General features: G+C 39.8%; 1 long non-coding RNA gene across 1 annotated transcript; it reads right to left on the minus strand.

Moving 5' to 3' along the window:
• Window positions 1–3,770: 3,770 nt before the first annotated feature.
• LOC110955394 (uncharacterized) lies at window positions 3,771–6,578 on the minus strand. The gene is made up of 6 exons (XR_007944692.1): window positions 5,611–6,578; window positions 5,436–5,520; window positions 5,027–5,101; window positions 4,735–4,884; window positions 4,400–4,548; window positions 3,771–4,160 (listed from the first exon to the last, which is right to left on the minus strand). It is a non-coding gene; the product is annotated as an uncharacterized LOC110955394 (long non-coding RNA).
• Between the last annotated feature and the right edge of the window lie 3,877 nt (window positions 6,579–10,455).

The raw sequence follows: 10,455 nt of genomic DNA on the forward strand, positions 1-10,455 counted from the left end.
GGTCAAGTTTCTTCTCACCACACAGCTGCTACTTGACCCTTTGCCTTTGGATGTTCTTCGTCTAAAAACCACACTCTTCTTGTGCTGATTTTGTCGTCTCCAGAAAATTTTCTTTCTTGTTCACTCCTTTGGAGATGTTTGAACGCAAGCTCAGCCAAGTGATTGTTTCCAAGGTTCCAAATGCACTCTTCTCCACTCTGTTCTGGTCTGTTTGTCCTTGTAAAATGTCAAGATGTCAACCGTCATACCTGCTTTATCTTTTCCTCTGGAAACGCCCACTGTCTTGTTTCATTGGTTGTTTTCTCAGGTGAGTAGTCTGTTCCTGTTTTCTCTCTCTTTTTTCCAGCTGTCAGCTACTTTAGTCCCTCCAGGGGGTTTTCTTCACTGTCAATGAAATGTTTTTCCACTCATGCTGTTCGTCCAGCATTAATTCAGTTAAGTAAATTGTGATTAAAAAAATGACATGTGAGTATAAAAAACAACAGAACAGTCTTATTTCCATTTGTATTCATGGCGGGGGCGGCATGGCTCAGTGGGTAGAGTGACCGTCTTGTAACTGGAAGGTTGCCGGTTCGATCCTCAGCCCATTGAGCTCATATCAAGGTGTCCCTGAGCAAGACACCTAACCCCTAATTGCTCCTGATGGGTTGTGGTTAGCACCTTGCATGGCAGCTCCCACCATCAGTGTGTGAATGGGTAAATGTGACATATCATCATGTAAAGCGCTTTGGATAAAAGCGCTATATAAATACAACCATTTACCAAGTCATATAAGACTTTTTTGATGACAATAAGACAAAGTTAAACAGACTGAAATAAAAATAAATAAATGAATAATTTTTTTATCCCTTTCCCATATTCAAAAATTATTATTATTATTATTATTATTATTATTATTATTATTATTATTATATTTACACTTGATGCTTGTTCTGCTATCATGGATGGATTTTTAACAATGAAAATAAATAATTCTCCACAGTGACAGGGGAAACAATTTTTTGAACATTTTGTTACTGTTTCCCTATTTGTCTCGAATATATAGAACATTTAATATTACACTTAAATGTTTTATTTGGAAATTCTGTGAATAACAACGGTAGTTCTAAAGAATGCAGAAGTCAGGCCTTGGCAGCAATTTTGAGGATTGTATCTCAAAATAGTGACACAGGGACCATGGAACTATTTCTTTTCATAAAAGCTAGTCAATCTTCCACATTTGTTGGTTGTCTAATAGGTCTAACTGAATGCGTAAATTTCATCTTTTAATAATGTTCTAAATTCTGTATACAATAGCATTAATAACTACATATAATAATTATAGTTAATTTTAAAATGGCTAGAATGTCTTATAAAATAACTGTTAAAACTAAGCCCCCCCCCCCCCCCCCCCAAAAAAAAAAAAAAAAAAAAAGTCTCGAAGCTTTTTACGTTTTTCACATTAACGTTTATCCCCCTCAAATTACGCGAGAACTTCTTATCCGGACAGAGCGTGAAATCAACTTTCTCAAGGTACATTCATGTCTAAGATTAAAACATGAATTGAGGTGAAAAATACCCTTTTAACAACACACTACGTCACGTCAAAGTCCAGCTAGGAATCGTAAATACCGTTTCATTTCTTGACATATCACTAATGAGTGAGAATATTCACTTTAGACTAGGATGCGTTTGCTACCATTTTCAGAATAACCGCGCTAGTAGCCTCGTAAGCTAACTGACGGTTATCCTTGTTGACATGACAAGCTAACGTCAAGGAGGCTTGTTAGCTTTAGCTTTATCGCGGAGAATTGCCTGTATGACGAACTGACAGCTGAATAAAACACCATGCCCGTTTGTAATTTAGATGGTCGATTCACCTTCATCCCACGAACTTCCACGGAGCAGCAACGACAACTTGTTGGAGCTGAACAAAGATTTGGAGAGAATGATTGAGGAAGCTGAAAATATGTCAGGTATGAAACTTTATCTTGTTTCAGCGCGAAGCGATGCCGGGCAAGCTTCTTGTAATGTTACAATAAACGATTGCAGACGGCTTTGGGTTATGAGTGTGGAACTGTGGTTACTAACATAAATGTTTGACAACTGCATTGCCATCCTCTTCTTCTCTGTCCACCTGTAGTGCAGCTGACTTGGATGGCTTATGACATGGTGGTACTGCGGACCAGACCCGAGCTGACGGATGCAATAAAACAACTGGAAGAAGCTTATCACAGATGCAAATATGCTCTTGATGGAGACCCAGACCAGAAGCCAGAGATGGACAACACGTCCTGATTCTGCTGCTACTGTACCTGCTCAAATGTGATGCTTATTATCAGTTTTCAGTTCACAAGTATCACACATTACTGTGACTGCATTGTGTTCAAGTTCATATTGCAGTTGCTGCAGCACTGTTTGTGCACGTTGATGTTTTGTGGGTCTTTATCACTTGGTTTTGTCGGTGTGTTTGCAGTAAAAAAAAAAAAAAAAAAAAAAAGGTGTTTTAGTGATTAATGACAGCTACCACTTGGTGTTTGCATGTCCTGGAGTTGTTTTGTAGGCATGGAAGTGCTCTAATCTGTTCAGCCTCATAACTAAATAAATGAATACAAATGGAAATAAGACTGTTCTGTTGTTTTTTATACTCACATCATTTTTTAATAACAGTTTTAGTGGCAATATACCATCATCATTTAAACTTGCACTCCAGCTTTGTGAGATTTTGTGTGTAGTATATCATGATGTTTTGTTGTATGTAATCATTTTTCAGATGGACAGCACAGAAAAGGGGGCAGAACAAGCTACCTCCACGGCCCGCGTTGATCTGGAAACATCCTGAGAGGGCTGGACTCCTTGTCTAACTGCATGGATGAACTGGCAGGTATGTTTGACTGGGTTTTTTTTTCTCTGTCTTGTTGTAAACCTCCAAAATGTCAACAAAGCATCAATCATGACAGTAAGATGTTCTTGACAATTGATTTGCAATTATGCAAAGCGCATGATGAAACTACCATCTCAGATCTGAAATGCGATAGCTTCTTGTACGCCAGCTTAGCCTTGCTTGTAGATGACAGCGGTCCAGAGTTACATGATGCCTGTCAGATTGTATTCTGCTGATGGATAGATAGGAGTAACTGACGGATTTCACACGTAGTATATCCATCAGACTGTCTGATGTCAGATATGATGTTGCAACTTCTTTTTTTCGCTGGAGGGGACAGTTGTGGGCAAAGAGGCAGTCGGAGTATTATGCTTACTTGTCTTCTTTGATTAGAACTATTTGCTCATTTAAATGACTCACAGCCTGGAAACAAACATCTGAGGTTTGTAGTATGTGCAAACATTTGTAGGTGGAATGATTTGTGGCACTCTTGACACTTGATTCTATGTCTCTTCTTAAAAAGCTAGTGCAAAATTTTGTGCACCTGCTTTACCGTGTTGTAGAACTAAAAGTCATGCAAAAATGTATTCTTGTCAGTGTAATAGAATTTTAAAAGAGGATGCTAGTTTTAAGATAGTAGACAAAATATTTGAACAAAGATTTAATGCTCAAATGTGTTTTTCCAGGAATTCTGTTGTTGTGCAGAGCATTTGTGGGCCAATATACCAACACCACTCTAAAATTTGCTGGATTTAATCTGCACAGTGACATGTTTTTTTTGTAATTTTGTCACTTTTACAATATAAATTTGTAAATTAGTTTGTATAATGACATAGGGCTACAGAAACATACTTTACTGGCAGTCACAGTAAAATGTGAGTGTGTTTTGAAATAACAGGAGAAAATAGAGAGGAACACAGTATTTATTGTTACATTTTTGTCATTTCATACAGTATAGCAATACATAATACAATAAAAGACACTTATTGATTCATTATACAGTGTATGTACATCTCTGTTCAAAATGCTCAAGTTAACAGACTCTGACATAATGTTTTCTTTTTGGACATGACAAAATGTCATTTTTGTCAATTTGTCATTGTTTGGTCTTCTGTGCAGTAATAGTTGGTGTAGACCTGAGGCAATTGTAGAACAAGATATTTGCTCTCTGCCGGCAGTGCAAACCCATCTGAGACAGTGTGACCTGATCGTTTGTGTTGGCCACCCTGACAAGCTGGCGTTTCTCAGAATCGAAGAGGCAGTGAAGCAGCAGCCCCCAGCTTGACCTGAAACTGATCTGTGAAGAACGAAGGTAATGCGGTGTGTCATGAATGCACAGTTTAGCAAAACATGCAAACCATCAGCCCTGTGAAAATCATTCTTTTTCTCTCGTTCGGTTTTCTAAAAATGTGAGCGAATGTAGCAAAAACAGGAATTATGTAACACTGACCTTTGAGATTGTGGCATTTGTTTAGATGTTCCTAAAATTTTCTGAACAACACACATGCATACACACAAATTATAATAGACACCTACATTTAGTAGGGCGTTGATTCTGGTCATAGTCCCGCAGGGTGCAGCAGGCAACACTGGGGTTTCTCTTCAGAACTGTGGTCTTGGGCATCAGCAAGCTGCAATGGGGTGTGTGCGTGATGGGTAATCATCTCCTTCACCCCGGGGAAACTCTGTAGCACAACAGCACACACAAAAGATGACAGGGGCCTAATGACGCAGAGCAGCACAAGTCAGCATCAGACGTTCCCCGAGGCATGCCGCAAGATGTGAACTTTTCCGTTTACTCCGAGTGAGCGTACTGACTCCATCCCTTCGTTATGACATTGCAGGTAATGGTATCATCGTTTTTGGTTTACCTTTGTGTTGCTGAGGCCATTGCCGAGCGAGTAGGAGTTGCCTTGGTTACGGATCCTAATGTTGTAAACCTTGCCTTGGTTCAGCAGCATCAGGGTGTAGGGGTGCTCAGACAAGCCTTTGGAGCTGTCCCTCACCACAAATGCTCCATCCTTAAAGACACATACATGTAGAAAACCACACACACAAGCCCAGCCACCAGTTCACATTGTTGTAATCGTCTAAAGTTTTGGTTGCGTGTTTGTGTGTGTATCTTTTGCAGAATAGGAAGGCTGTGAGAAAGCTGCATCTGACCTTGTTCACATCTCTAAGGATGGCTTCAGCGTTATATCTGGTCATCATTCCTCCATACCAGCTGGGATCCAAATCCTGGATGGACCATGATAAAATAGCCAACGTAAGGGATTAATTAGATAATTCTGGCTTGTTTTCTGTTAAGTGTCAGAAGAGTTTCATGAATAACCATCACAGATAATTCCAACTAGTCAGCCTAGTCATTAAAAAGCACTTTTGCTTCTCACAATGGATGAGTTCCTACTGTTGGATTATTTTACAATGTCGCCATCTGCTGTTTCCCTTCTGAAAGTGTTGATGGTGTTTATTTGAACACATGGCCTGTGCACTAACTGGGCTATTGTGTCTGTCCTTTCATTAGTATGTATGGAAACTGTGGCTTTATTGTAACCTCACGCTGTATTTTTACCTTCTTTGGATGGGATGTTGAAATGTTCCTCTTAGCTGGCTCTGGAGGAGCTGGAATGAGTTCACGTGGTCTGGGAGGGGAGGGACTAAATGCAGAACAAACGAGAAAAGTTGATTATTCACATTACCAAGGGTCAAGAGGTGACTAGACTCTTAAGCTGTTTAGATTTTCCTACCCGAGGGACTTGTCTGTAGGCTTAGAGGACCTTCCACGATAGAATTTGCTTCTCAATGAGCCAGGAGCCTTGACAGCACTGCCCTCTTGTGGACATTGTCGATAATATGAAATGTAATTGTTAAATATTGTGCCAAAATTCAAGCATTTATCTGTCGAACTACAACATGCACATGAAAACATCACATAATATACACGACATACTCAATTTAGTAATGTCTCTCTGGGTTGGGACAGGTTGTCCAGGCTTTTTACTCTTGTCTATATGTAGATTGGACTGGGGAGCTGGCATTACAAATGGGGAAAAAGAAACATTTTACACAAGGTTTAGATCAGCTATCAATAATTTTTTCATTCATTAGATCAGCTAATAAATCCAAAATTAGCATAGTATATAACTGATAAATCAAGTGCTTGTGGAGTGAATAAATGTGCAATCACCTGGTGCTTTGGAAGGTTTTTGAGGAATATGGTTCCTTTGGGGCTGAGGTGGTGGGTGTTTTGAGCTTCTTTCAGCAGGCAATGGTACACAAACAGGATCTGAACACATTTCTTTAGTTACATGTGCCGGAAAAATGAACACCCATTTGGATTTAAAAAAAAATAATGCATGGATGTTTTCACTTGCAAGTGCATTTCTTTGTGCTCGGCACTATTGTCAGAGCTGCTAGCCATTACCTCTATGACAGTTAGGAGGTTTAGGCAATCTTGAGGGTGGTGGTGGCCTCATTATTTCTCCAGCAGCAGGCAGCCTCTGGTGAACTTCATATGTCTCGTCGTCACTGTCTTCTTCCTCCGCTATTTGTGGCTCAGTTAAAGCACAGATGTAGTTGTCCGGTCCAGGCTCCTCGTCTACACCCTCATAGTCATTATCACTTTCATTGTCCTGATCACAGCCCAGACAAGCAGTTTACTTGAGATCACAACAGCATTTTTCCCCTTATGTGTTTCATATTAAGTGATGTAACTTTGATAAAATTAAATTCTTTGACCCCGTTTGTGACAAAATCTTGTTTACAAAAAGCTAACTTACAAACTCGTCAGAGTCCCAAACTTCTTCCTCCTGCACAAATACTGCTGGAAAGTAAATTGTAAAAGGAACTCTGTCAGGCAAAGATTGCTTTAGTTTATGATGTTAGGGAATTAGTTGGACTGAAGCTTTATTTACCTTGTTCTGGATACTTCTGTGCCTTTGATCTGCACGAAAAACAAAGATGAAAGTTAGGCATTGTTGTTTGGTTAGTCACGGAATCAGCTGAAGTCATAAAATGCAATTTGTTTCCTTACTTATGTCCAAAGGATTTCTTCTGCTGTCCCTTGTTGATTTCCCTTTGGAGCTTGGTAATTATTCTGTAACGATTGAACACCGAAACATCAGTAAAATATTAAAATCAAAGTTACCGCTCTGCTACTGAGTGTGATGTACTGTGATGCACTTTTTCTTGCTGATCATTTGTCAGTACTTTTATTGAAATAAATATGTATTTAGTCAGACTCACGGAACATAGAGGCTGGGAAACGCGTGAAGTTCACTCTCCGTCATGTGCTAGATTATGTAGATTTGCATATTGTAAAAGTTAGAAAGTCAGAATGTTTCAAAATAGTGAAAGCTGAAAGAAGTCCAGAGGGTCACACACACACACACTTACCATGAACTCTTCTCCAGTTATGCTGCTCTCCATCACCGCTCTGTCACAGCCTGATAATTTAAGCTGAAAACATATGTGATATAAGATGTCAGGAAAATGAGCTTTCTTTAAGAGATGACTGAAACAGTTTCATTAAAAAAGTAGATTGTATTAGGGAATGCCACTTTTTCTTAATTTGATGTTATGATATACAGTATACTAAAAAATGTAAAAATATATAATTTACCTTGGCACTCAAATTTGGCTTCTAGTTTTGATATGTTTGTAAGTTGCGCACATTATATCTTGTTTTTATAGCTCCTTTAAGATAAATATTTGAACACGTTGCATGTCAGGAAGTAGCAACAGAAAGCTTGTCCATAGTGTCGCTAACAGCCTGGTTATTGTCCAAAGCAAGAAACAACTGAAAGCGCCCCACCTTGTAATAGAAATTCTGATCTCTAAATGCCATGTAGAGTTTTCACAGTTACTACGGTTGTTTTTTTCGAAACTGTAAATCAAGCCTTCACCTACCTTTGACATGTCGAACCCAGTGGCAGACAGAAATGCAAAGTTAAAGAAAGACTTATAGAGAACCTATGGTGTCATTATTTGTAGCCATTACAATATGCAGTCAATGCTTGCTTCATAAGGATAAGCTGAAGCGAAAAACTTGTCAGTCGCCACTTTATAAACAGGACTTTACGAAGATAGAAAAATGTAGTATTTTAACTTAAACATACTTTTTTTTGTTGTAATACTCACATTCCTCAGGTAGTTGGCAAGACGGTGGGGACTCCATCCCATCACATCTACTTTAGAAGGAACCTGATTCAAACTCATACTTGTGTCTTGTGAATGTCACATCCACTGAAAAAGCTAAGAGTTTACTTGTCATTCATCAGCATACTCAACCTGTCTGATGGAATGATGGCTTTTGCTAAATCATCGTCTGACGCATCGTGTAAAAGAAGTAGGAAGTTTTAGTGGTTTCATGAAGAATTATTATTAGAGCGTGCACACACTGCAGACCAGACTCTATAGCTCTAAACAAAGAAGCTGCTTATTTCCTTTCACACTGACGTATGCTACCACAGGTATGCTAGTTGTGCTGAGTCTGTTTTTATTTAGGTGTCACTTTTAAATGTGGTTGGTTTTAAATGAACTGTGCTGCTCAAACCAAGCATGCATTTTACACTGACAGAAACAGGAATAGAAATGAACAGTGTTATTTATCTGCATTGATTAATATTGCTGCTCAGAGATGTGCGGCTGTTTGTCACTGTGACCTCAGCGTACTTTTTATTCTAACTGATAACACTGCGTTGTTGTAGGTTGTGTCCGAGCTTGTGTTCCAGCTGCAGACCGTCCTGTGTCAGGTCTCTTGGTATCTCACACCCAGGTGATAGAGGAGGGCAGCTGGGAGAAGTGGTGATCAATCATTCTCCGATACCTCTAGACCCCCAAGCCTGTCTGGGTGAATACATGAGTTCCCCTGGGGGGTCCTTGTGAGACATCACCGCCTCCTTCCCCTGTTGTCCTTCTCTGTCCCGATGAGGAAACATGAAAGACATAATACTGTCACTATGGATGAAGCAAAAAAAAAAAGTGTAATTATTCAGTAAGCCATGTGCCAATTTTGTCCAAATCAGTGTCAGATATAACGTTTGAAGATTTGTTTTTATTCAGTCCAGCATGTTTCTAGATGCTAATTTGACAGTTGATGGTATGTGAGGAGTCTTGGTCATCTAGCTAATCTTAATGCTCAAATGAAAGCAAATGAACTTGCTTGAGTTTGTTGGAGTCCTCAGCAAACTCGAGCAAATCCGGTTTCCTTTGTTTAGACATCTTAGAGATCCTCTTTGGAGTTTGTCCCACTTTGCAGGGAAAAGACGGTCTCATGGGAGACACATCCATGCGACAGTATCATAGGGAACCAACATGGAGCCAGTAGTGTCCTCAGCGGAGAGCAGAGATAAGGGGTGGATCGGTGAGGGCCTCCAGTGGGGCACAACCTTCATTAACGCACAGCAGGACAGCATGGGAAATCCAGGGCATCCCCAGAGGTAAACAGACAAATGGGGAGGTATGGGAGGGAGCAGTTTAGGTGTTTTTTGGGCTCTGAGAGAGTGTTACTTTTGCAGTCGGGATTTATTTCGGTTAGCTGCTTTTCTGTCCTTTGGCAGTGGCAGAACCTAGTTTTGTCCTGAAAGTTCACATCAACATATGCAGTTTGTTCAGTGGCGTTGCATAACTGTTTGTCGAGGTGTCACTGTGCGTGTGTGTTTTTAATGTTTTCTGTAATCCCTGACATGACTTGGCAGTTTCTAATCAACAAGCATGTATGGAAATGGGAGAAGTACCCTCCATGTACTGTCTTGCCACAGTTCTCTACAGTGTAATGATAAGTCATGTTGTAATGTCTCACTTCTATATTTACTGCTTCAACACTAACTGCTCTGTAAAGATAGTCAAACAGGCCCATTTCTGTTAGTCTCCCACCCCCTCTGTTGCCCCGCAGGCGTGGACCCCCTGATGATGCTAGTATCCATGCCATCACTCATTTAGCTGAGACAGCGGCAGATTTATGACACATCCAGCTGAGAGGAAGATTTTTGGAGATACAGGGGGTAAGAGGAAAGAAGGAAGCAAATGAATGGCTCCTTTAGACACAGATAGGCCAGTGGGCGGAGATAAGGCTCCTCTTAGACCTAATTACTTGCAAATTATAAATTAAGAAATTAACTTGCCCAAGGTGGAATGTGAGTCACGCTTATTTATAACCAACTTCTCCATCTTATTGGGAAGAACACTTCAGTTTTCTCAATAAAAACCAACCAAAAAACGCCTTTCTCCTTTGTACTTTGATGTATTGTCATACATTTACATTCCCTGTGGGATGTGAGTGGGATTGGTAGTAATGGCCTGGATTATTAGGCTAAATACCTTACTTCTAGTGGTGGAAATGCTTCCCTGATTTGTCTTTCAAAGCCTCTCTGCTCTTTGAATGCAATCAATCCACATTCACATCAAAGTGATAGTGGATCAACACCTTGGTTAGGTGTGAGCTGCACCATGTTATCCATGTAATCCTCTATTTAGTGTATTCACTTGATTCTTACTCTAACTTGTGTCTTCTGTCAGTGGATGTGGAATGGCCATGGGATTTATTAAGCAGAATAATGAAGTTTATTTTAAATAAAACATAAAAATGACAA

Source organism: Acanthochromis polyacanthus, chromosome 10 (genome assembly GCF_021347895.1).
Source record: "Acanthochromis polyacanthus isolate Apoly-LR-REF ecotype Palm Island chromosome 10, KAUST_Apoly_ChrSc, whole genome shotgun sequence".
Classification (NCBI taxonomy): Eukaryota; Metazoa; Chordata; class Actinopteri; family Pomacentridae; genus Acanthochromis; species Acanthochromis polyacanthus.